Source organism: Macaca thibetana, chromosome 13 (genome assembly GCF_024542745.1).
Source record: "Macaca thibetana thibetana isolate TM-01 chromosome 13, ASM2454274v1, whole genome shotgun sequence".
NCBI lineage: Eukaryota > Metazoa > Chordata > Mammalia > Primates > Cercopithecidae > Macaca > Macaca thibetana.
In genome coordinates, this window is record NC_065590.1 from 60397913 (window position 1) to 60424592 (window position 26680).

Consider the following 26680-nt stretch of genomic DNA (forward strand, 5'->3'; position numbering starts at 1 on the left):
TGAAATATCAAATCTAACAAAACATGTACAAGAGCTTGTTTGCTAAAACTAATAACACTATGAAAGAAATAAGAAAAGATGTAAATAAGCAGAGAGAGATACCACATTCAAGGGCTGCAAGACTCAACACAGTAAAGATGTCAATTGTTCCCATCTGATCTACAGATTTAACACAATTCTAATCAACCCCTCCCCAGGATATTTTTCAATACAAACAAACTGATTCTGAAACCAAAGGCAAAGGAACTAGAATAGCCAAATAATTTTGAAGAGGAATAAAACTGAAGAATCATACTTCCTGGTTTAAAAACATAATAAAAACCAACAGTAATTAAAACATTCTGTAGTATAGGGAAAGGACAGATACATGCAACAGAATAGAGCTGAGAAAGAGACCCACACAAATGTGACCAACTGATTTCTGACAACAGTGCAAGATGACTCAATGGAGAAAGGGCAGTCTTTCCCTAAACAATAGGTGCTGTAACCATTAGACACCCATAAACCAAAATACATGAACCTTAAACTTCACACCTTATACAATAACTCAAAATGGATCACAGATCTAATGTTCTGTAAAATGCAAACCTATAGAACTTTTAGAACATGAGATAAAATAATTGTGACATGGAGTGAAGCAAAGTATTTTTAGACAGGACACCGAAAGAACCATCCATAAAAGAAAAAAAATTATGAACTGGACTTCATCAAATTAAAAACTTTTGTTCCATGAAAGACAGTGTGAAGAGAATGAAAAGCAAAGTATAGACTGGGAGAAAATATTAGCAAATGACATATCTGACACAGGATTTGTATCCTGAATATGTAAGGAACTCTCAAAATTCAACAGTAAGAAAGCATATAACTATAGCCATTAAAAAATGGGCAACAGACTTGAACAGAGTTCACTGAAAAGAACAGATGGAATGCAACTGAGTACATAAAAATATTCAACGTTATTAGACATTAGAGAAATCCAAATTAAAGCCAAAATGACATAAGAACAAATAAGATAAAAAGTGGTGGCAACACAAAATGCTGGCAAGGATGCAAAGCAACTAGAACTCTCATAACATTGTGAGTTGGGGTGTTTTCAGCTATTCTCGAAAACAAGTTTGGCAACTTTTGATAAAGTTAAACGTACATATGCCATATGACCCAGCAATCCCAACCCTTGGTATTTATCCTAGAGAAATGAAAACTGTGTTCACAAAAAAACCCATATATAAATGTTTATTCATAATCGCTCCAAATTGGAAATAACCCATATGTCCTTCAACAGGTGAATGGATAAACAAACTGTTAGTGCAGCTATACAAAGGAATACTATTGAGCAACAAAATGGAATCAACCACTGATACATGCAACAACCTGGTTGAATTTCAAAGACATTATAATGAATAAAAGAAGCAAGCTTGAATATACCCACTAATCTAACCTACTAGCCTACATACACCTCAAGGTAAATGTGAATTACAGACTAATTGAAAAAGCAGACTCTGGAGATGTGGTTGACAGATTTTTCCCCCCTGACTGGCAAATGTATATAAAATGTCTTAAATCTTTTGAGTATATGTGCATCAGTGAAACAGGAGAATGAAGACAGCTGGAAGGAGACTTTAAAAAATTACTTACAAAGATATGACATGGGTATAAACTCTAGACTGAGAAACAAGCGTATCTTCAACCACCCATAGAGGCTATTAATACTTAATATCAACTAACCACAAATATTTAGTATCACCATGTAAAAAAGAGAATTTAAGACAAAGTAAAGAGTATATACAAATCAAATAGAAGTTTAAATAAAGGTTATATATTCATACTCGATATTCATTGGGTCCTTGAAACAGAAATGACAATACTGTCCATTATTAATATGGAATGTGCCTTGTTTTTTCTAATAGCAGTTACAGATTTATACCAATCTATCCACATTTTTTTCACCTAATTCCCTCTGACACCAAAACAGCACTCTGAATGCTGACTGGGATCAAGTACTAAGACTGGTCACAGTTGTACCCCTCTGTAAAACCATCCTAAGAAGTCATGAAGTATTTCTTTTTCCTCCAAGATAAACCCACAGCAAATCAGTACAACAAAACACACAGAGGATTATAATTCATTAGAAGACAGCTATTCATTATTTGTAACTACATATATTTTGGGATGATGCCATAAAAGTTAGTAGACTAACCAGATGACTAAAAACTATTTAAATAAATGACCTGTCTCACTCTTCCTAATTTTAATTCTTAACATATTAAATATAAGTCTTATGTGGAAGCACTAGGCTCCTCTTAAATGACAACAGCAGTAGATAACTTCTCTATCTTAAACCTTCTGAGGATATGAACTTTAAGTAGCAAATCTAGCTCTTCATAGGTTTTCCATTATGCTAAAATGTAAAATTTGGTGCAATTAAAAAACTGATAACAAATATTTACCTATTAATCAAGTTAATTATTGGATGCTTAAAATATCCCATGCCCTAAGGGTCATACAAAAGCGAGATCAAAATGATACAGGGCCTCAGGGACTTGGCTAAGGAGACAATGCAGATCTGAGATAATTAGACACCAGAACTGTGCATAATAAAGTACTATGGAGTACAGTTAGGGAATAACATCTAAATAGATGTCAAAACATTCTTTAACAAGACTCCCATATAAATCTCTTCCATGGAAGAGAAAATAAATTAATTTAAAGTAGAGAGGTACTATGATACAAAGGAGTCTCAGCTCTACCATTAAAATGCTCTTAGATAAGTCTCAACTGCTCTACAGTGTCTAGGTAGTAGACATGACACCTGACACAAAAAAGACATCTGTTCATTCACCTCTGATTTGGATTTGGCTAATCAAGAAAGCAGGGGCAGGCAGGGGTTCCTCCTAGAACAGACTCACTCAGGATGTCTGCACCTTGGGACAGCAAGCTCGCTGCTTAATTCAATACTGCTTTCTCAGAACCGTGTGAAAGAAAGGATGCTGACACCCAAAAGGAGGAGTTGGCTCCTCTCCCTGCGTCCTTCAGAGTACACACACTTATATTAAGGGCCTCACTGTTCTGGGCCCAGCTGCACTGGCACCTCACAGTCCCAGGGACCCCCTATGATGCATCAGCTGTCTGGCTTAGTTTCACTCTGGTTCTCTGTAAACTCATCTGAAAAACAGGGAAATGGACCAGATCCCTTACAATACCACAATCTACAAATACAATGAATTAGAAACACTAACCACAGAATACTAATCTTACAAATTTGTCAGCTATTAGTAAAAACCGCTTATTAAATTTGCTACCTGGATTTTACTTCTGGTTTTATAAATATCAAGCTGTTTTAGAAATGCCAAATTGGAAAAGCAAATACTGCTGAATTCTTTAAAAGAGATTCTTACCATAGACACAAAGTAGTAAAATAGCCAGATCTCACGGTAAGACATAGTCTGTGCAAAAACTCATCGTAGTTTGTTACTAGATTAAGTTTTACCACTCAGAACAAAAATATTCTTGTAAATGAAGTAATGTTAGTATCCTACAACACCAAGAGCAGTACAGTTCCCAGCAATGTCTGCAGGAATCAAGAAAAGATCAAGTGAACCTTTAAGTTCAAGACCTCAAATTCAGATGTACAGGAAAACTATCTGAACAGCAAGGATGTGCAAGGAATTGTACTAATCACTTTACTTCGATTATCTTTAGTTCTCACAACGATCCTGTGAGGTGCAAGTTTTTATCACCATTTTAATGATGAGAACATTGAGGCTCAGGTTAAATAATAAGACTTCAGAACAACATGCTCTGATCAGTGAACCCAATCACTCACATCCTTTCAGCAGATATAACCCTACAATGAAAAGGTGGGCCATCAGACTATCATGGCTTGATACTGTTTCTCAATATAAATGTTTAAAATTAGTTTTGCTTTCTTTACCAGTTTTCCATAAATCTACTTAGAATGGAATCAGTTCCCTGACCAAACTGAGTTTCTAGATCTGTGACTGCCGAGGAATAGACTCCAGAGTCTATTAATGACCTTAGGTTAAGGTCATTATTTGAGGTTTGGTATGAATGATGCTTCCCTGAAGGACGCACTTATTTCTTTGTTCATTAACCACAATAATGCTTTGACTTTTAATTACTAACTTTCTGCTATGGATTTCCAACATGTTCTATATATAGCAAAATATGTGGAGTTGAGTCACTACAGTGAGTTCCTTAACAGCACCAGGTCCATATGCTTAAGACGCCAGGGATACAGACAGCAAACATAATATTTTATTGAGAAAACGAAAGACTATGACGTCCATTTTTTCTTTAACATAAGGACATTCACACCTGCAAGGAAGTGGGCAGGAACATTGGCTGAGAAAGCAAGATCAAAACTTCTTTAAAACCAACTCTAGAAATAAGAAAAAAGGAAAGATAGCGATATTAAATTTGTTCAATTGCATAAAGAACTGTTTGATAGAAACTCATAATTTTAAATTATGAAACATGAGAGACTGCCTTAGTTTGGAAAAAGTTCAGGATACATATTACATGTACAGTGTAAGAATAAGTGGTCCTTTCATTAAATCTAATTATAAAGCTCAATAAAGCTCAAGCTAAAGTATCTGCAAAAACGGAAAAAAGGATTGGACATATATCACCCTGCTTTTATCATTCACTATATTGTGAACAGCTTCTTATAACCATCAAAATCCAAAAGCTCTTAATTTTTCATCTCCTGTCAGTTATTTTTATTACAATCAGTACAGTACACTAAAAAATTTTAAAGAACATGATTTGTAATAGTTTTATGGTATTTGGTTACACAACTAGAGCATAACCTAATCATTTGAGGCTTCTAATTTTTTTAACATTATAAATACCACTGTAATGAATAAGTAACATACATTATTGTGTGCATCTCTTATTTCCTTATAATAAATTCCTAAAAATTAAACTTGGGCAAAGGGTATGAACATTTTAAGGATTCTGAATATTGCCAAACTGCCATTTAGAAAGCTGTATTACTGCATATTCCTACCAGCAACAGACATTTGCCAATACTTTATTCTTTTCTGTGTGACAGACCTATTGGAGCACACAATTATTAGTATCATAACTCTAAGCTCTTTGGCTTTTTCTGTAATCTTATTCCTTAAGCCTAGAGAAAAATCTTTTAGAAAGTATTATCTCTGGTAGTAAATATTTATCTGTGGTTGAGCAGTTTTTCCCGTATTGCTTTTATTTAACAAATTTAGCTCTGTTAAACTTAAATGCTTTATATCAGAAATAGTATGAATGGCATTTTAAAAATAAAATAATTATCCTTTTATGAGTAGATGTGCAATAAAAGATGCCCAAAATGATGTACAGATAACTAGTAAACTTTGGGTTTGGAGATAGAGTTTTTCCTCCTTTTTAAAAAAATTTCTTCTGTAACTCTCTGTATCACTTGAAAATTAAAATATGAGCTGATATGATTTTTAAAAATAAGGCCATAGCCTAAAAAGTATAATATACCAAAAACTGTAAAGTTTTTAAAAAGAAGAAGTAAACTCCTATATTTCCACTTTCAATTATGATGGAAACTGTATTGGGCTAGATCTTCTGTAAACAACTATAAAACTCGGCAATATACATGAAATATTATTTTCAGATGTCGGACAATAGGTAGCACAGGGCTGTGATTCCTGAGAAAAGAGAAACAAAGACTCAAAGACTCACAAATGCTCTGGCTTTCTGCTTATACCCCATAGAGGGGAAACACAAAAAAACACATGAATCTCAGAGTTGAGGAAATACAGCTTGAAGTTTGAGGCTACTGAGGTTGCTGGAATTTGAGCAGCAAAACTAGAAGAAGGGAGCTGTGGAGACAAAGCTTCAGAAATCTTTAGAGAGATCTCCTGAGTCTTTGCCTAGAGACTAAGCTGCACATGTGCAGGCAATACTCCATCAGACCAGTGAAAGAATAACATCTAGGCAAGAGCAACTAAAGAGTGTGAACCAAACAACTACCTGAGCTTGTAAGCACAGGTCTGGAAGACATTAAAATTTCTAGCAGCCCGAGTGAAAAGGCCTTGTTGAATTCCTCATGCTCTCAACACAGACTCAGAAAAGGCATGCCTCTATATTAGAGGTAACCTAACCCTAAAATTTACAAAATTGCGTAAAACTAAAGATAAAAAGAGAAATCTTTAGAGCAGTGGGAAGAGAAAAAAACACATACTGCATCAAGTGAGCAATGCTAAGAAATACCACTAACTTCTCATCAGAAATAATATAAGCTGGAAGATTATGAAATGATGACCTTAAAATATTGAAAGAAAAAAAAACTGTTAACCCAAAATTGTATATCTGGCATGAATATCCTTAAAAAATGAAGGCAGAAGACTTCTTACTTCTAGTCATGAGCCAGAAGCAAAGTCCAGAATTGTCCTGCTGTTATAAACAAGTAGAAAACGAGACAAAATATCAAACAATAGTTTTCACACAAGATAAGAATACGAAAACATGATCCCCTAAAGAAGGAAAACAAGTAAGGGGAGCCCTATGATTGCTCCAGTTTTCTGCCTAGAACCAAAACACAGGGAGAGGAAGCCAAATAGAGTCAGTAGTCTCACTAAGTTGAGGTGACAGAGCTCAGAATTTGTAGAGTCTGAGGCAGCTAGAATTTGCAGAGCATCAAACCACAAAGGAAGAAGTTACACAGAGAAAGTGCTCCAAAAATATGCAAAAGGGGTCTTCTTGAGTTTCTGGCCAAACACCAATCTGCATACATGTGGTGTGTAACTCCATGAGGCTACACAAAGAAAAACGTGCAAGAAAATAACAAATACTGGGACACTCTCCAACAATTTAGAGTTCACACAGGGCCAGGATCAATAACCAGCTGGGATGAATAAACCTTGATGAATACATGGGGAAATTAAAGGAGACACAAAAAAGTGCACACATCAGTGGTGGGCCCAAACGGGCACTAAACTAAAAGCTATTCCACATCTGTCCAAAAACAAACAAAACTTCCCCAAACAAAAAACCCTGAAAACAAAACTTGAAAGTTCAAGTTGATCCATAAAATTGGCCAAGCGCAGTAGCCCATGCCTGTAATCCCAGCATTTGGGGAGGCTGGGGCAGAAGGACTGCTTGATAGAAGTTCAAGACTAGCCTGAGCAACACAGAGAGGCCCTGTCTGTACAAAAAAGTCAAAATATTAGCTGGGTGTGGTGGTGTGCACCTATGGTTCCAGCTACACAGCAGGCTATGGCAGGAGGATCTCTTGAGCCCAGGAATTCAAGGCTGTAGGAAGCCATGTTTGCACCACTGCACTCCAGCCAGGATGAAAAAGTGAGACCCTGTCTTAATTAAATGTATTAGTTAATTAAATAAAAATTTTTAAAAGTTGATCTATAAATAAACTGCCTGCCAGGACAAAACTCAACAATCAAGAAACACCGTACTCAAAAAAAAAAAAAAAAAAAAAATCAAGACATTCAACATCATGAAATCCATAACAAATTACCAGACCTATGAAAAAGAAATAATAACCTATAATAAGGACCAAGAAATGGCTGGGGTAGGTAAAGGACATTTGAATAAAAGACCTTATAACAGCTATTAGAAAAGAATTTAAAGACATAAAGAAAAACATCAACACAATGAAGAAAAAAGGAAATACCTCATAGAGAAGTGGAAACCATATACATGTAAGAGGAACCACATGGGACTTCTAGAACTAAAAAAAAAAAAAAAAAAGGGGGATATCTGATATGAAAAACTAACTGGACAGGCATAACATCAGACAAAGAAACTATTAACAAAAAAATCAGTTACCTTGAACACAGGGCAACAGAAAAATTCCAAACTAAAGGAAAAAGACACAGATTGGAAGAAAAAATGGACAGGGCCTCAGGGAACCTGCAAGTTAATATTAAGTGGTTGAACATATGTGGGATTAGAATCTGTAAGAGAAAGACTCCTGAGAAGAAAAAAATTTCAATATAGATGGCTAAAAATTTTACAAATTTGATGAATACAATACATCCACAGATCCCTGAAGCTCAATAAACTTCCAAAAAGCCACACCAAGGCACAACATAATAAAGTTGCTGTCAATCAGTGATACAAAATCTTAAAAGCAGCCAAAGGAAAAAAAAAATTATAAACAGAGAAACAAATACAAGAATTACAACAAATTTCTTGTCAGAAACTATGCAAACAAGAAGACAGTGGAACAACATCTTTAAGATGGTAGTGGGGGATCCTAAAAACCTAGAATTCTATATCCACACCAACAACTTTCAAAACTGAAAACAAAACGAGAGGAATGTTGTACTACAGGAAATGTAACAGCAAGTTTTTTTAAGCAAAGGGAATATACTAGATACAAACTTGGATGGATACAAAGATATAAAGATCTAAAAAAAAATGATTAAATGAAGTAAATATTAAAGACATATTTGGCCGGGCGCGGTGGCTCAAGCCTGTAATCCCAGCACTTTGGGAGGCCGAGACGGGCGGATCATGAGGTCAGGAGATCGAGACCATCCTGGCTAACACGGTGAAACCCCGTCTCTACTAAAAAAAAAAATACAAAAAACTAGCCGGGCGCGGTGGCGGGCGCCTGTAGTCCCAGCTACTCGGGAGGCTGAGGCAGGAGAATGGCGTGAACCCGGGAGGCGGAGCTTGCAGTGAGCTGAGATCCGGCCACTGCACTCCAGCCTGGGCGACAGAGCGAGACTCTGTCTCAAAAAAAAAAAAAAAAAAAAAAAAAAGACATATTTTTTTCTTCTTGACAGGTCTCATTCTCTGTCACCCAGGCTCAAAGCACAGTGGCATGATCTAGGCTCACTGCAGCCTCAACAGCCCAGAGCTCAAGCAATCCTCCCACCTAAGCTTCCAGAGTAGCTGGAATTACAGGTACGAGCCACCATGTCCAGCTAATTTTTGTTATTTTTTGTAGATACTGTGTTGCTCAGGCTGGTCTTAAACTCCTGGGTTCAAGCAATCCGCCCACCTCAGCCTCCCAGAGTGCTGGGATTACGGTATTTTTGTCACTTTTAATTGCTTGAAAAGGTGACTGCCTGACAAAGCAAAAAGAACACTTAAACTCAAAATGCATGTCAACAAAGCACAAAATATGGAAAAGAAGAACTGGAAGTAACTATGACGATTCTTGAACTACACACTAAGTGGTAAAATATTAGTTGAAGGCAAATCATGATTAACTAATTAAGGCTGCCAATAAAAAAATTTAAAGAGATATAAGTTACAAACCAACAGGAAAGATAAAATACAATCATAAAAAATAATCCATCCAAAAACAGGTAGAAAATCAAGGAAAAAAGAAACAACACGGACCAACAGAAAACAAATAGTAAGATGGCACATTTTCATTCAACTGTATCAAAATTACATTAAGTGCAAATGGTCTAAGCCATTGGTTGGCATGGGGGCGTGGCTATGTTCCAATAAAATTTTATTTACATAAACAGGTGGCAGGCCAGATTTAACCTGCCAGCCATAGTTTGCCAACCCTGGTCTAAACACATCAATTAAAGGAGAGATTATCAGACTAGATAAAAAAAGTGAGACCCAACTACATACTCCCTACAAGAAATCCACTCTAAATATAATGATATAAATAGGTTAAAAGTAAAATGATGAAAAAGATATATCATGTAAATACTAATCAAAAGAAAAGTTTGTATCAGACGGAGACTTCAGAATGACGGAAACTACCTGGGATAAAGAGGACCATTTCATGATGACAGAGGGGTCAATTCATCAATAAGACTTAATCTTAAATGTGCATGCACTCAACAGTGCTGTAAGCTATGCTTGAAATAGGAAACAAAACCTAATAGAACTAACTGAAAGAAGAAACAGACAAATCCAAAACTGCAGTTGGAAACTTCAACCCTCCTCTCACAATAGTTGACAGAACCATAGACAGAAAATCAATAAAGATGTAAGATATAGGAAAATCAGACTAACCTAACTGGCATTTATAGAACACCCCACCTAGTAACAGGAAAATAAATATTCTTTTCAAGTACCCATTGAACATTCACCAAGACAAACCATATGTTGGGCCATAAAACAATCAAAAAGTTTATATTGGTTGAAGTTATTAAGAGTATGTATGTTCTCTGATCACCATGGCATTAAATGAAAACACAGTAACAAAAGGATACCTGAAAAATACCAAATATTTGAAAATTATTTGGAAACATTTTTTCAAACAACCCATGGGTCAAATAAATTACAAGAGGAATTTAAAAATATTTTGAATGGAATAATAATTAAATCATCAATATCTGTGGGATGCAGCTAAAGAATGCTTACAGGGAAACTTACAGCTTCAAATGTTAATAATTGTTTTTTAAAAGGAGTTTTGAAAATCAATGATCTAAGCTTTCACTTAAAACTAGGGAAAAAAGAGCAAATTAAACCCAAAGTAAGGAGGAGGGAAGGAATTAAAGAGCTCAAATCATGAAACGGAAAACAGATAAACCACAGAGAAAAAGCAATGTCAAAAGTTGGTTCTTGGAAAGGATTTATGAAATTGATATTCTTTTCTCAAGTTAGATTAATCAAGGGGAAAAAAGGAGAAAAGGCATCCAATCTCAAGAATGAAAGAAGGAAAAGATCCTACTGACATAAAAAGGAAATACTGTTTCATAAAATTTATAATTTATTTTCATGCTGATAAATTCAACAGATTCTCCAAAACACAAATTACCAAAACAGACATAAAAAAGAAAAAGAAAATCTGGGTAGTCTTATATTTGTTTTAGACCCAGAGACTCATTGTGTCACCCACCCTGGAGTGCAGTGGCGTGATCACAGCTCACTGCAGCCTCCATCTCCCAGGTTCAAAGGATCTTCCTGCCTCAACCTCCTGAGTAGCTGGAACTACAGGTGTGCACCACCACGCCTGGCTAATTTTTAAATTTTTGGTAGAGATAGGGTCTGCCTATGTCGCCTAAGCTGGTCTCAAACTTCTGGGCTCAAGTGATCCTCCCACCTCAGCCTCCCCAAATGCTGGGATTACAGGTGTGAGTCACCATGCTAGGCCTATATTCATTATTTTATAAATTAAATTCCTTAATTAAGAACTTTCCACAAAGAAAACTACAGGTCCAGATGGCTTCATTGATAAATTCCATCAAACATTTAAGAAAGAACATCAATTTTACCCAAATTCTTCCACAAGATAAGAGAAAACGCCTCCTAATGCATTTTATAAAGTCAGCATAACTCTGATACCAAAACAAGATAAAGGCCTTAAAAAACAAACAAACTACAGACCAAGAATAATCCCTCATTGAATCCAGAGGAAACAAAACAAAAAACAAAAACAAAAACAAAAAACAACAATACATCTCAACCAAGTTTATCTCAAGAATGCAAGGTTGGTTTAATAATCAAATACTAATCAATGTAATTCACCATCTTAATAGAATAAAGAAGAAATACCAATAAGCATCTCAATAGATGCAGAATCATTTTTTAAGAAAGCTAAACATCCACTTATGGGGGGAAAAAAACCTCTAAGCAAAAAGAACTTCTTCAATCTGATAAAGGACATCTATGAAAAATGTATAGCTAACATATACAATGGTAAAAGAGTTCTTTCCACACTAAAAAAGAAGATCTAAATAGAGCTATATTATGTTAATGTTAAGATGGTAATTCTCTCCAATTCATACATTCAAATGCAACCCTAATAAAAATTCCAAAAGGCTTTTTGTAGATATTGATAAGCTGATTACAAAATGTATGTTGAAAGGTACAATTTCCACCTAAAAAAAAGAAAAAGTCTAAACAATCTTGAAAAAGAACTAAACTGGAGAAGTTCTATTACCTTATTTCAAGACTTAATGCTACGGTAAATCAGGACAGTGTGATAATGGCAGAAAGACAAATAGATGAACAGAATAGAGTTTAGAGACAGATCCACACTTACTCCATTAACTGAGCTTTAACAAGGTGCCAAAGCAATTAATGGGGAAAGGAAAGTATACTGTGTTGGAACAATTAGCTATCCATATGGAGGCAAAAATCTAATCTTAATCGATAACTCAGCCTCAATACACAAAAATTACTACCATAAAGCATCTGGAAGAAAACACAGGATAATATCTTCACAACTGTGGGGGTGGCAAAGATTCTTAGACAGGACCCAGAAAACACTAACATAAGAGGAAATATTGATAAAACAGATGACTAAATATAAAACTTTTGTTAATCGAAAGATGCCACCAAGACGATCAACAGTCAAGCCACAAACTAGGAGAAAAATCTGTAATACATTTACATGACAAAGAAGTTGTATCCAATTAGTATACAAATCCTAACACTTAACAGTAAAATGACATAAAATTGGTAACTGGCTAGTGTCTTGAACAGACATATCACTAAGGATGATAAGCAAAATAGCCTATAAGCACATGACAAACTGCATGACATCAATAGTCACAGGGAAAATGCAAATTCAAACCACAATGAGATAACCCAGTAAGATGACTAAATCAAATATTGATGATAATAAGAAACAGAACTGTCACGGATTGCTAGTGGGAATGTAAAATGGTAAAACTATCTCAGAAATTGAATTGTTCTGCAAGTTTCTCATAATGCTAAACACAGACCTACTTTAAAACCCAGCAGTTCCACTTCATGTATTGACCCAAGAGAAAAGAAAATGTGTCACAAAAAGACTTACACGAGAATGTTCATGGTAGCTTTATTCACAACAGTTGAAAACTAGAAACAATCTTTTCCACAATAATAATATTCATACAATGGAATACTACTCTACAACTAAAAGGAACAATTATTACATGTAACATGGATGAACCTCAAAAACATGCTGATAAAAAGAAGCCAGACTCAAAAGAGTACATACTGTATGACTCCATTTATATAGAATTCTAGAACAAAGTTAATCTTCAGTGAAATAAATCAGAACAGTGACTGCAGTCACGGAAAAGGAGAAACAGGAAGGACTCAATGGGAAAGGAGCACAGGGGTTCTTTCTGGGTGACAGAAATCATAAATTACAAAGAGGTATTAATTGTCCAAACTAATGTTGAACTTAGGTGTATCCTGAACCTGGTATATATCCCTATTTACATCCTTAAATTTTCTTTTTTAGTGTAGAAAGAACTCAGTCTTTCACCACTGAACATGATGTTAGCTATAGGTTTTTAATAGATGCCCTTTATCAGACTGAAGAAGTTCTCTTCTATATTTAGTTTGCTTAGAGTTTTTTTTTTTTCACAAGTAGATGTTTAACTTAAGGTTATTAAAGATACTTAGTGTATGGAACTGTACATACACTTAATATCTGTGTATTTCACTATATGTAAATTATACTTCCACTTTTTAAAAAAATTAAAGGAGGCCAGGTACGGTGGCTCACACCTGTAATCACAGCACTTTGGGAGGCTGAGGCGGGTGGATCACAAGGTCAGCAGGTCAAGACCAGCCTGAGCAACACGGGGAAACCCCATCTCTACTAAAAATATAAAAATTAGCTGGGAGTGGTGGCACACACCTGTAATCCCAGCTACTCAGGAGGCTGAGGCAGGAGAATTGCTTGAACTCAGGAGGTGGAGGTTGCAGTGAGCCGATATTGCACCACTGCACTCCAGCCTGGGCAACAGAGCAAGACTCTATCTAAAACAATTAAAAAAAAATACACAATTAAAGGAAAACAACAATCAAAAACTGAAATTCTATCTTCTTACTCTTTGCCCACCCTCTAGAACAGTATCTCCTACACTTTGGTTTGAGGACCATATATATCAGAATCACTTGAACCCTTGCCTTAACTTTTAATGAATCAGAATTCAAGCATGGGGGTGGGAGACTAGAAATCTGTATTTTAAAAAAGAGCCCCAGGTAATTCTCATGTCCAGGAAAGTTTAAGAACTGCTGTTATAGAATGTAAGGAGAAAACAAAAATATACAAGGGATTTAAAAATAGTATGTAAATTAAGTAATCAGTGCTACAAACATCATAAACTGTAACAGTGGTCACTACCCCTAAATTGCTATTTAAATTATGTTACAGTATCCTCTGTTCTCGTTCAATTTTCTACTTAGTGCTTTAGGGAGTTGCAATTCCAAATTTTAGTCTTCAACCATCTAACCACCCGAATTTCTCATTAATCCTAACTCAAAATGTGCATTTTAGATAAGAACTCTTGTTCACCAGGTCCTTCGCTTCCCCCTGCTGCCCCACCCTTAATGTTCTATTACTTTCTTGATACTGTTTTCCCCATCTCTTAATAGTGTTATTCCTACTTTTCTCTGCACAGCCTTGTCTTTCTACCTCCTTTAAAACAGAATCCAAAACTCATCTTTTCCACTAAGTGCTAAACACCACCTAAGTCAGATTCTTGCCAAATTCCCTTCAGCACTTGAAGATCTTCCTCCTAACAGACTTATTTTACTGAAATTGGACATCTCATCTTAATGACAAATTAACCCCATCTCTTGCTTAGAAAGTAGAACCTTTGGGGGAGAACTGAAAAGATTACAGTCTCTTCTCTCAAGCTGTTTTTATTTTTCCCTCTTTAAGTTGCTCTAAGGGGCTGGAGAGGTAAACAGGCAAAGAGGGAAAGAGGCAAGGTGCTAGTTGCTTGGGGATGCTCTGAAATAGACACACAAAAAAGTGAAAGCCTGTAATGCCCGCACTTTGGGAGGCCAAGGTGGGCGGATCGGAAGGTCAAGAGATTGAGACCATCTGGCCAACATGGTGAAACCCCGTCTTTATTAAAAATACAAAAATTAGCTGGGCGTGGTGGTGCATGCCTGTAGTCCCCACTACTTGGGAGGCTGAGGCAGGAGAATCGCTTGAACCTGGGAGGTGGAGGTTGCAGTGAGCTGAGATGGTGCCACTGCATTCCTGCCTGGCGACAGAGCAAGACTCCATCTCAAAAAAAAAAAAAGACTTCAGGATTCAGTATCTGTTCAGACCACTTCACAGCCCAAAGAAGCAAACAGGGATTCCAAAAAGAAATTCTAGTTGAGGGATAAGGAGGTGCATTTGTGCATTTGTCTAAGAATCCTGTATTGTTCTGGATGGCTAGCCAGGATACTGAAGGCAGGAAGCAAGATCCCAATTGGCACAGTGTTTCAAGGACACACAAATATTTCTGGCTTTCTGGCAGCAAATATTTTTCTGTATTTTTTGTAAGGCTAGGTAGCAGAGTTTGGGGTGGCAATGGGTAACAGGTAAATATTATGAAATGTCTACACTCTTGAACTAAGTACCAGTAATGGCAGTTACTTTTTGTTCTGAACACATTATCATTTAGATATTATGGGCATTACTCATCTATTTTCAACTACAAAGTATATGCCTTCAAAATCGTATCTATAAACCTGACCACGCTCCTGATCCAGACCCGTATTTCCAACTGACATTGGAATTAGTATCACTACTTACCTAAAAAGCATTATCACTTACCTGAAATTAAACTCAGTATTCTCTCTCTCCCAAACTTGCATATATTATTCTATTGCCAAGGCAGGAACCTTATACTCATAAACAACTTCTATCACCTTCTAACATTAACAAAATCTGGAGGACTCAAACTTTTAAATATCTCTGAAATCAGCAGTGTTCTTGTTTCCAACCCCACTACAAATTCCTTAATTCAGACCATCCTGAACTACAGCAGAGCCTTAAATGTCGTCCTTGACTGTCATCCATCTACCACAAGCCAAAGAGAATTGCTTCATTCACTCACCTTGCCCATGTGTATTACAGACAGTCCCTCACTTACAATTTGGTTCAACTCACAACCATTCTGTTTTCCATTTTCAGTACAGTATTCATTAAATTATATAAGATATTCAACACTTTATTATAAAATAGGCTTTGTGTTAGATTATTTTGCCCAACTGTAGGCTAATGTAAGTGCTCTGAGCACGTTTAAGGTAGGATAGGCTAAGCTATGGTGTTTGGTAGGTTAGGCATATTAAATGCATTTCTGACCTAGTGATATTTTCAACTTAGGATGGATTTATCAGGACTAACCCCACTGTAAGTTGAGGAGCATTTGTATTTGCTCAGTAATTATCTGGTAATGTGTCCAATCTTTTCTCCTCCAGAATATTCTCTTTATTACTGCTATGATCAATTTTCTAAAACACGAAACTGTTCGTGTCACTTCCCATCTATAAAACTAAATAAAAATCCACACTCCTAGTATGGCTACATACAAAACCCTTCACAATTTATTCCCCTCCTGCCTCGGTCCTAGTCTGATTTCCTAATTTTCTTTTGCACTAATTTAGAAAAATCAAATAGCATCTTCCTCCTTAAATACTCTATGTCCTTTCATGTCCAATAATCTACAATGAATAGTACTTCAGTCCAGCTTATTTCATTTTTATGAGCGCTCTTATACTATTTACAATCATTAGCTAAACCTATACAGAAGTAATGAGTGAAGAAACAATCAGACAACACACTAATTCTCAATTAGCTTATTTTCATAGCCTTATTAACATGGCCAATATAGACTAAATGAAAAGTGATTAAAAAGTTTCAACTATCTCCTGAGCTTCCACTTTACAGTAAATTGTTGTTAAAATTCTTCCGTTATAGATGTAATACCTACCTTTTGACTGACAGGCACAAAGAGAACTATAATTCAACTTTCTCCACATTTGTCCTTTCCCTCTCATCTTTAACACCTCCCTTCCCCACTTCTCCTCTGCCTTCTGTGCTAGTCCTGCCACCTAAATTTTCACTGCATCCTCTTTGTCCACTCTGCAAAAGGAACATCAGTATTCCTCTATCCTCATTTGTACAGCATTTAAAATCTGTAAAGCATTTTTACATACACTTACTCACTTGATCCTTACAATCTTACTTTTTGAGATTCCAAAATCAAAGGCTGTCCTTGGTACTTTCTTATATTTTATCTCAGTTTTGAGGAAACTGCAGTTCAAACAAGTTCAGTGACTCATCTAATATACTGCTATTCCCTCTGCCTGCAACTCCACAACCCCTCTTCAGACTGGCTGATCTCTCAAGACACAGTTCAAGCTTTCCTCTACCTCCAGTGCAAAAAGAATGTTATGCTTATTTCCATGCCATCCTAATGTTTTTCACATCACTACTTTATACCACTAGAACAATCCAGGTCTCTGGACTCCTATTCTGGTGACTTTTCTATTAAACAATATTTTCCTTGTTAATTAATGTTCCTTTTATTAATATAACCATTCAGTATTTTATAAAGTCAAAGGGAGAAATGTCAGGGGTCACCAGAGGTGACTAAAACTGTACACCAAGACATTCCTAGCTTTCCTTAAAAATCAAGAATTTAAGGAATGTCTCTAAATCCTCTCAAAGTATTTAGATACCATCCTTGTGGTAAAATGACATCCAAAGCCAACCGTAGCAAACAGTAAAAGAGCACTTCACAAACCCTAAATTAAATTATTACAAGTTTTAAGTGCTGCCTCCTAATATCCTGGGAAATGTCTAGGATTAACAACCAAAAGACTAGCACATTAGTCCCAACTCTACCACACATGCGCTGACTTGTGAAAGTCACTTAACCTTCCCGTGTCAAACCTGCTCTTCTATAAAATGGGATAATGCCACCCACCTTTCTGAACTAAGAGAATTAAATGAAAGAACGGTCATAATAAATCACTTAGCCTGGAACATAATAAACAGTCAAAATACGATAACCCCTTTATTATTTTTATATAACATCATTTTTATTTTCAGAACCATGCCCAACATGTTTAACATATCCTTGGACTTTCTGGCCCAGCAACAACCACAATAAATACCTTCAAGGAAGTCATCTAGATAACTTCTGGATCCCCTTCCTGGGTCACAATTCAGGTCCTATAAATATAATTTGGAATATCTTCCCCTAAGTGCATTATCTTGTTCTGTGCCACATGAAAACTCATCAGAGAATATCCCTGTAGCTTCTCCTTGCTGGCTTGGCTTTTAACTACCTGGAACGCACATGGAGTCAGCTGCAAATCTGGCAACTGTCACTGCCAGTCCGTCTTTTAAATCATTTATAAAAATGTGAAATAAAACTCATCCTAGTACTGATCACCTGAAGGATAATGGGGTTGGACTGCTGTTCTCATGTAAATAGCCAATGTCAAAAACTAAATAATTAGATAAATGAGCTCCCCTTTGGCCATACGCATATTTTAACTGTAAGAAAGTGCTTGAGCTTCTCCTTAAAAGATTATATTCAACATTCAGTGGGTTTATCCTTTAGCTTTAAGTACATTTCAGACGCTTTCCTGTCTGGTAATCTGCAGGAAAAAACAAACTCAGTTTCTTCACACTGTCCTTCAACAATCAACACAGAAGACTTTTGTGACCTCAAAACATATATGTAGGGATTTCTCTCTACCAAAAAGCAAGCAATCAATTCTAAAGTGACTAGCAACTGGGTGTCCTCTAATTCAAACCCATTCTGACACCAGCTACACCTAGAGAGAGCGTGAGATTGCACAGGTTGAGGACTCAGTCCCAAAAGACTGAGCTCCACTTCTGATGCCAATCTCAAGCTCCATTATTTTACCTGTGCTTTTCTGACCAACCGGCTACAAACTGGGTTTCCTACAACCCTCTCCTTGAGTTTGATTAATTTGCTAAAGCAGTTCACAGAACTCAGGGAAACACTGTAAAGTAAGTAATAGTGTTTTACAACACTTTTGCTGGTTATTACAAAGGGTATTTTAAGGATACAAATAAACAGCCAGAAGTAGTGATAAATATGGCAAGGTCTGGAGTGCAGGAGCTTCTGTCCCCATGGGGTTGGAGTGGGCCATCCTCCCAGCACGTGGATGGGTTCTTGTCCATCTTCCTGGAAGCCCCCACAGGTCTGGCCCTCTCTTCTCCCCAGTGGTTGGGAGGTGGAGTGGAAAGTGCCAACCCTCAGAGCCCAAGGCTGATTTCCCTGGAGGATCAACACCTCCAACCAGTGTTTACCTAGGGACTTTCCAAAAATAGCCTCATTAACATATGCTCAGGAGTGTTTGAAAGGGCTTGTTGTAAATAACAAAAGACTATCTTTCACCTTTATTGCTCAGAAGCGGTTTCAGAGCTGCTTCAGGAACCAAGGATAAGAGGCCAACTGCTTTAACAAAAGATATTCTTATTGCTCTAGTGCTTAGGAAATAACGAGGCTTACAGGAGCTGTGTTGAGCCAGGAACCACAGTCGAAAAGCAAACTGTATACAGTACATAATAATATTACATCCTGATACAAAGGCGTGCCAACCTGTGGGATTCAGGATTTACACTACGGTTAAATTCCTACAAAATCCAGTTCACCTCAACACTTTTCTCTATCCAACCTCCAATTCTTATCCTAACTCCCCTTCCTCCAACTACCTACCATATACACAGGTCTAACCTGCAGTTCCCATATCATTTCCATTCCACCATTCTAGTTCTCATCGTTCCATTTTCCCTATATCTATTATTTAAATAAGCTTCCATCCTTTTAAATTGCTTGAAATACTTCTAACTCAAGGATACTGCTCAGAATAGGAAGACTGGACATTGTTCCTGTTTATAGTCATCTTCAAATAAAATAAGGAAGTCAATTTAAAGACAATCCCAGAGCACACAAGCCCATTTCAAATACAATTTTAAAAAAATTATCTTCATTACTGTTTCCTCTTATCAGCTTTGATAAAAAGATTACTGTATGAAAGTTCATCAAAGTAAGTTAAATTTAATTTTGGTGTTAAGCAGCATATGAACCTGTGAAAATATATTCTTGCTATATTATATTTCATAATACAGTATGGTCTCTCTGAAATCATTCCCTACAATTTTTCACCTACATATAAAGGCAGAAAACTAATTCTCAGGTCACTAAGATGCAAATTTATCCAATATTAACATGAGTCAACAATCCAGCCTAATTACCCTTTCAAGATTACTTCTGCTCTAACCAGATTCAAAAGCCCTCCCCCTCCCCTCCCCTTGAAAGTAGGATAGCTGGCTAACACAGATGAAGAATTTGTTAAGATGGACAAGGCAAATAATTCATATTTTCCCTCTTTCATTCTCTAACAACTGCACTAAAGCTAAGAAAGTAATTTGTACAGTCTACACCTACTCAGTTCACATACCCATGAATTTTAAATATGAATAACAGCCCATTCACAATGGCATAATTATCTTTAAATGTATAAAGAAAACTCCAACCTAATGAAAAAATGAGCAATGGTTGGTTATATTTTAACATGACATGCCTTCTAAAACCATATTTAACTAATTTATTCACATGATTAGATTATGTAATAGACTTGAAGAAAGTACCTATGAAATTCCTAAAAGTATGTCATGAATGCAATAAATGTCCAATAAATTGTGGTAACTTCATAATCCTTATTATAAGCGTTAACCAAAAGATTATTAGAAATTGGTCACCCTTCACACACTAAAATTCTGTATCAGTGAAAAAAAATAAGTAACTGTGGAAACTTGTGATGGCTACATGTGACTTTCTTAGCCCTGCTAGCATCGCTTTGGACTAAAGAGTTGGCCCAGGTATTTATCAACTGAAGTACCACCAACAGCATGCCTGCCTGAGATCTAAAACAGTAGCAAGACTATTACTAGTACAGTAACAATGCTTTTGAGCTATAGCTTGTTTCTAATTTTAATCCTTCACCTGTGAAATAGACTCACTTCAATGAAACTCTAAAAATAAGAGCAATTAAAAGACATTATGTGAGATACATTTAAAAAATAATGAAAATTAATGTTAAAACATAGTCATTAAAAAAGAGCTCTTGCAAAACAGATAAGAAGTTACATATTGTGACAGAAGGCAAAGATGCTGTAAGGAAAGACCACAAAGATGCATGAGAATCAAAGTTAAAAGGACTACAGATGGAAGAAGGGCTGTTACAAAAGCAACAGAAAAACCTGAGAAGGCAGAACCATTGAACACCAAGAGAAATTCACCATTCTTTAGGTGATACACCATTAACAAAGATTCTGAGAGAACTTATGACTCAAACTATCACCGTCAAAAACATTTGCTAAAACACATGGTCATGACACTAGTTGGACCTGGGTTACAGCAAATTAAAAAGAACCATATGTTATAAAATTGGAGTCACACAAATTTTATCACTAAAATCTCAGCTTAATGAATGAAGTCATCAAAATATTCACTTAATAGAAAACAGGGTTCAATGATTTTCCCATGGTTCCACTGGCAGAGAAGAGCTGCGATCAATAATTAATAATTCCTGACTTATAATTCCTGACTTCCTCACCTAAGCATACCCACCAGGTCTCTAGTACTCTAGTACTGTATTTTCACTAGAATACCTGCAATTCAATTATTAATATTTTTGTTCTAGAATAATGAAACTGCAACAAGGATCTCCCAACGACATTCAGAAACACATTCACTCTAATCTGATATGCAGACCTAATTAAAGGTCCAAGGTAAGCAGAGAAGGAGAGCAATACCAAACATCAGAGCATCATTTGCACCAAGCACCCCCCTACCGAAGACTATGATTTGATCGTGCATTTTTCCAGGAATTTTTGTAACTTGTAAGTGCGCGTACAGCAAGGAAATAAATGGGCACACAACTACCTAATTACACTTAACGAACCACAGAGAATAATGTCTAATATTTGCTGTACCCTTTCTCTGTAGTAGGTAGGCACGGTTAAACCTCACCACTATGCTGTGAGGTAGGTACTTTTAACACCCTCCCTTACAAATGAGTAAACTCAGGTACACAGTGGTTAAATCACTTGCCTGAGATATGTGAAGGGGCTGGGATACAAACCCTGTCTTTCTCTATTACAACTATGATAGGAATGATGTATTCATAATGACCATGTAATTCTACTCTCTTTTTAAAGGTACTAAACTCATTTTAACAAAACCCCACACTAACTGAAAATAATAATTTTCATATAATTTACTTTCAAAATATAAAAGCCTTTTGAATTTTGAAAATCTTTTAAGCAATTAATTTTTAGCATAAAAATTACAGAATGCTGAACTACTCTAAGACATTCATTGAATATTTTCATCTAAATGACAGTTTGTCTCTTTCCAATGACAGGGAACTATCAGCACTAACACTAACAATGCAGCGTATTGTTTTAAACTTTTAAATAAAAGCTCATCCAGTTTTACATAATGTCACGGATAAAAGTAGTCAACTCAAACTTCTTCATCCTTAGAAGGGAACAATATCACAAATAATCCAAAAACCATTAATAGTTGGCACGAGAATGCTTTAGAAATAAACAATGTGAAAGTGTTCAGTAGAAAAATCTCTGTACTGGAGTCCATAGACCTGCCCACCAATCCTGGCCCCACCACTAAATAGCAATTTAATCCCTTCAACTGCTCTGGGCCTTGGTTTCCTAATCTGCAAAACATCATCTCCATGGTCTACCCTTCCAGCTCTAGAAGAAATGTGACTCATACACATACATCTTCTTTCCAAGCCTCCCATTCTCATTCTGTTTAGTTATTACTACAACTTCACAGCCAGTAAGTGTTATTTTTCCTTAGTTCCACAAAAGGAGAAAACAGTCCAGTCTAACTAAACAAAGGTGATAGGGGAAAGCTTTCCTGACCACTGGTTTGCCATAGATGATTATCAAGGTGAATAATGTAGAAGCTATTATAATGTTAAAAGGTGTTAGGTTTCAATATTTTAGGCTACTGTTTTGCATGCCAGTACATTCTCCCTGAGGACGAATAGTAAAATTCAAGGACAATAGGGAGAAAATATATATAATTATCCACTAGTTATTCAAGAACTTAGAAGGTGCCAACTGAAAATATTAACACCTTTCTGCAGAAATGTTTTCTCTGATGGATAAAAGGGCCAAAATATGATCTACAAATTTTTCCAAAAGATGTTCAAGAACTAATCAGCTTTCATTTTGTAAACCGTACTCTACAAATGTAAAACATTACTAACATATATAAAATTAAGAAAATATTCGTAAGATTAAAGATCTCTTCTCAGTGAAATGAAGAACCGCCACGGACTGCAACAGAGGTGCATTCTGGGGACCACCACTGCCTAAACCCGGTGTGCATTTTCTATGTTCCCAACCCACTCTCAAGAGTGCTATATAAATGAAAAATTATTAAAATTAAACTCAACAACTGACATTAAGATTACCAATTGTTAGGAAACTCAACCTGATTTTAGTATTGCTTAATAGAGTTGCTAGCTTACCACCTCCTTCCCAGTCAACACAAGTTAAAATATTTTAAAACTTCTATAGAATCCGTAGTTCAATTTTGCATGATCTTGTAGAGAAACGAAAGTAAGAAAAAGAATGTGAATTACTTATTAGTCCTCTAGAATAACAGTCAGTAGTACATAATAGCACAATCCATTCTAAATGTTAAATAGGGAAGAAGTAAGCCACCACTATGGATAGAGAGGTTGCTACAAAAATTTCAAGGTGTAGTTATGAGAATTTCCAGAAAAACTTGTAACTGATAGAATATCATCAAACATACACATACATTTTTCAATAAAAGATAATTGACAAAGTCCAGCAGCCAGGCACCCTTTAGTTGGAATGCCACAAGAAACGGTCAAAATTTCCTTGTGACTCCAAACCCTCAAGCCTTTCAAAGTTCAGAACCAAACCAAGATGTACTTACAGTGTTTTTTAGCATCCTTCTTTAAATGCAATTCCCTCTCCACAGAGTCACTCCGCTTCTCCTACTCGGATGCCCAAACCCCACATCAAAGACTCTTAGGAGCCCAAGTAGTTGCAGAGGGGTCTTCCAGCTCCCGCCTCCGCATCCCTTACCCACGTAGGTTAGTTAAACCTCCCGGGGCACTCAATTCATTTCCCACATCTATACTCCTCGGTTCCCTCCCTCATCCCCCAGAGGATCTTTTCTCCTCGACCTTGAAGACCCCCAGATCGGGCTCTTGGAGCCCCAGGTGACTTGGTCTGTGCTCCCTTCCCTTCAGCCTGCGTAACTGCTTCAGTCTCCAGTGGCCTCCCCGCGACCCCCCACGACCCTGATCACGAATGCCCTCCTACTGGCCCCGGACGACTCCCTTCCCCTTAGGTACCCCACGTTCCTCCAACCAGGAAAACAATTCCACAGAAATGCATCGAGAGCCTACTAAGCGCAAGCTCCCACTGTGCGCGGCATGGTCTGCACGGGGCTCGCGGCCCGGGCTCGCCGTCCTTTTCCCGGCCAGCCCATCCCAGCCCGAGGCCGGCGCTGCCTCCGCCGGGGTGCGGGGGCGACAGCCGGGGGCGGAATGAGCCAGGCGCGGGCACTGGGGCACCGAGAGGCGGCCGCGGACAACGGCGCGGGGGCCGGGGTCCAGGCGGCGGGCCGGGCGCGACCGCAGGGACACTCACCGTTCGGGGCGCGCGGGGCGGCCTCATCCAGGGCACCTGCGATCAGGCAGGACGGGCCCGGACGGCGCAGTCACCGACAGGGCGAGTCCGCCTGCCCTCTGGTGCGTCCTGTCCCCTCCGACTGCCCAGCGAGCGCAGCCTCGCTTCCTCCGGACGGAGCCCGGGGACCCCAGCTCCGCCGGATGCCCCCGCCAGGCCCCCACCCCCTTCCCTGCCGCCTCCCCCTCTTCACCCGTTTCCCCTCCCCCCTCCCCCCAACCCCCACCAGAATGGAAAATACCTCCCGGGGCGGGGGGCGGGGGGCGGGGAGGGGCACGCCTCTCTGAAGGGCAGCCTACCGTGACCAATAGCAGGCGGGGCTTTAGAGGGGCGGGATTCCTAGCGGCCAATCCGGAGGCGGGTAGGTGAAGGCCGAAGGAGGGAGGCAGGGCGCGAGAGTGGGGCGGCCCTGGAGTCAGGGAGGTCCGGCCGCTTGGGTGCGCGCTGTGCGCGGCTGCCATTTTGGAGTCGGGCAGCTGCGACGGCGGCCGTGTCCGGCCGGGGAAAAGGAGGAGCCAGTCAGGTGGGAGAGAGGCGGTCACGTGGACATGAGAGGCGGGGTAAAGCGGGCTGCGGCCCGAAGGGAGGGGTCGACGGCGTTGAGTCTCGGGAGTTGGGGGAATGTCACGTGGTCGGAGAAGGGCCAGCGGTGGGCTTGTGGGTGGAAGGTCAACCTGAAGTAGCAGTTGGGGGAAAGCTTTGTCCCTGGTTTCAAGTCTTAGGGAGAAGGAGAGGAAAGTGCTGAATGGAGGGCGTGAGTGCCGGGTAGGAAAATGTGAATGAGTCTCCCTAGCGCCCTTCAGCATGGAGCCACCCAGTTAACAAGTTCCAAGATCCACGGGAAACCGGGCACCTCCTGCAATTCAAATATTCCCATCCCCGCCCCCAGCTGCCACAAAAATGACTCACAAATCGGAGGGAGGGGTGTCGGTCTCCCTCGTTTTGTCTGCATTTTATATGGAAGGGCCCCCTCCCTGGAAATGGCTGAAAGGGTAGAGGAAGAGAAGCATAGTTCACGCCTGCAAGGGCTGTTCCCGCTGGCTTTTTTTTTTTTTTACTTATTTTTTTGGTAGACGGTGTCTTCCTGTGTTGACCAAGCTAATCTCGAATTCTTGGGTTCCAGGGATCCTCCTACCCCGGCTTGCCAAAGTGCTGGGGTGACAGGCGAGAACCACCGTGCCTGGCCCCACTAGCCTTTTAGAAACCCTGTCGTCGTTCACAAACTTACCGGTCACTTCATAAGTGTTAGACATAACCTTGATAATATTCCAGCACCTCAAGTTAATAAACCAGAAAGCTTTCCTGTGAGACTGTCTAACTCTCATCCTTTATTTAAATTCATTCCTCAAGTACTGGCTAAGTTATTCTCCCAACTAATCCACTGAAGAGTGCTTCTCTTAAGGCTACCAGTGACACCCGTATGACCGGGTTCAAAGGTCGATTTTTAGTCATCCTGCTTGGTCTCCTGCAGTGGATTTTGTGGACTACATGAAGCCTTTTTCTGTTCCCTGATGCACCCCTCACCCCACTTTTCCTAACACCCTAAACCCTCAGATTGTCTTTCTGTTCAGTTAGCTTTTCTGAATCTGTGCTCTGTTGACTCTTAAGCCCAAGGATCTGACCCTCAGTCGTCTACTTAGTGGGCACGCAGTCGTTTCTCTGCCCACTGGGTGATCTGACCATTCTGATGGCTCAACAGCTGAATGTATGTTTAATGACGTCCAGATCTTCAGGTATAAGTGCCTCTCGGGCATCTGCACTTGCAAGCCATGATGTCTCCAGGTGGGACCTCATATACCCTCTGAGGTTCACAAAACCTGCTCCTCCTTCTCCTTTCCTTATCTTTTTTTGATAACAACCATCCACTTACTTGCCCAAGCCAGGAACCTGGGAGTAACCTTTCATGCCACTTCCTCACTGCTCTAACATCTCCCCACCTCTTCTAACTTTATTGTGTTGGTAATATTTACTAAATGCTTTCTCCTGTTCATTTCTACTGCCACTGCCTCACCTGCATCATTTATTTATTAGGCCAGTACTTAACTGAGCACCTTACTATGCACCAGGCATTGTTAGAGATGTTCAGGATATAGTGGTGAACAAAACTGACAAAGTTCCTGAGTGGGACAAGACGAATGGCAAGAGAAAATTAGTAAAAACATGAGATAATTCAGGGAGTGATAAATATTATGAAGACAATAAAGCAGGGAAACTGATTAAGAACTTCCCAAGTTG

General features: G+C 38.4%; 1 protein-coding gene across 5 annotated transcripts in view; it reads right to left on the bottom strand.

Annotated features, from left to right (window-relative positions):
- SOCS5 (suppressor of cytokine signaling 5) overlaps positions 1-24919 on the bottom strand; it is a 164311-nt gene extending 139392 nt beyond the window's left edge. For 2 of the 5 annotated variants that reach the window (XR_007718797.1, XM_050754288.1), the window contains exon 1: positions 24407-24656. The gene's annotated coding sequence lies outside the window, so the exon portion shown is untranslated. Of the gene's footprint in view, positions 1-23684; positions 24227-24406; positions 24678-24744 lie in introns of those variants that run through there. The other 3 variants (XM_050754289.1, XM_050754286.1, XM_050754290.1) reach the window with 3 other exon arrangements.
- Between the last annotated feature and the right edge of the window lie 1761 nt (positions 24920-26680).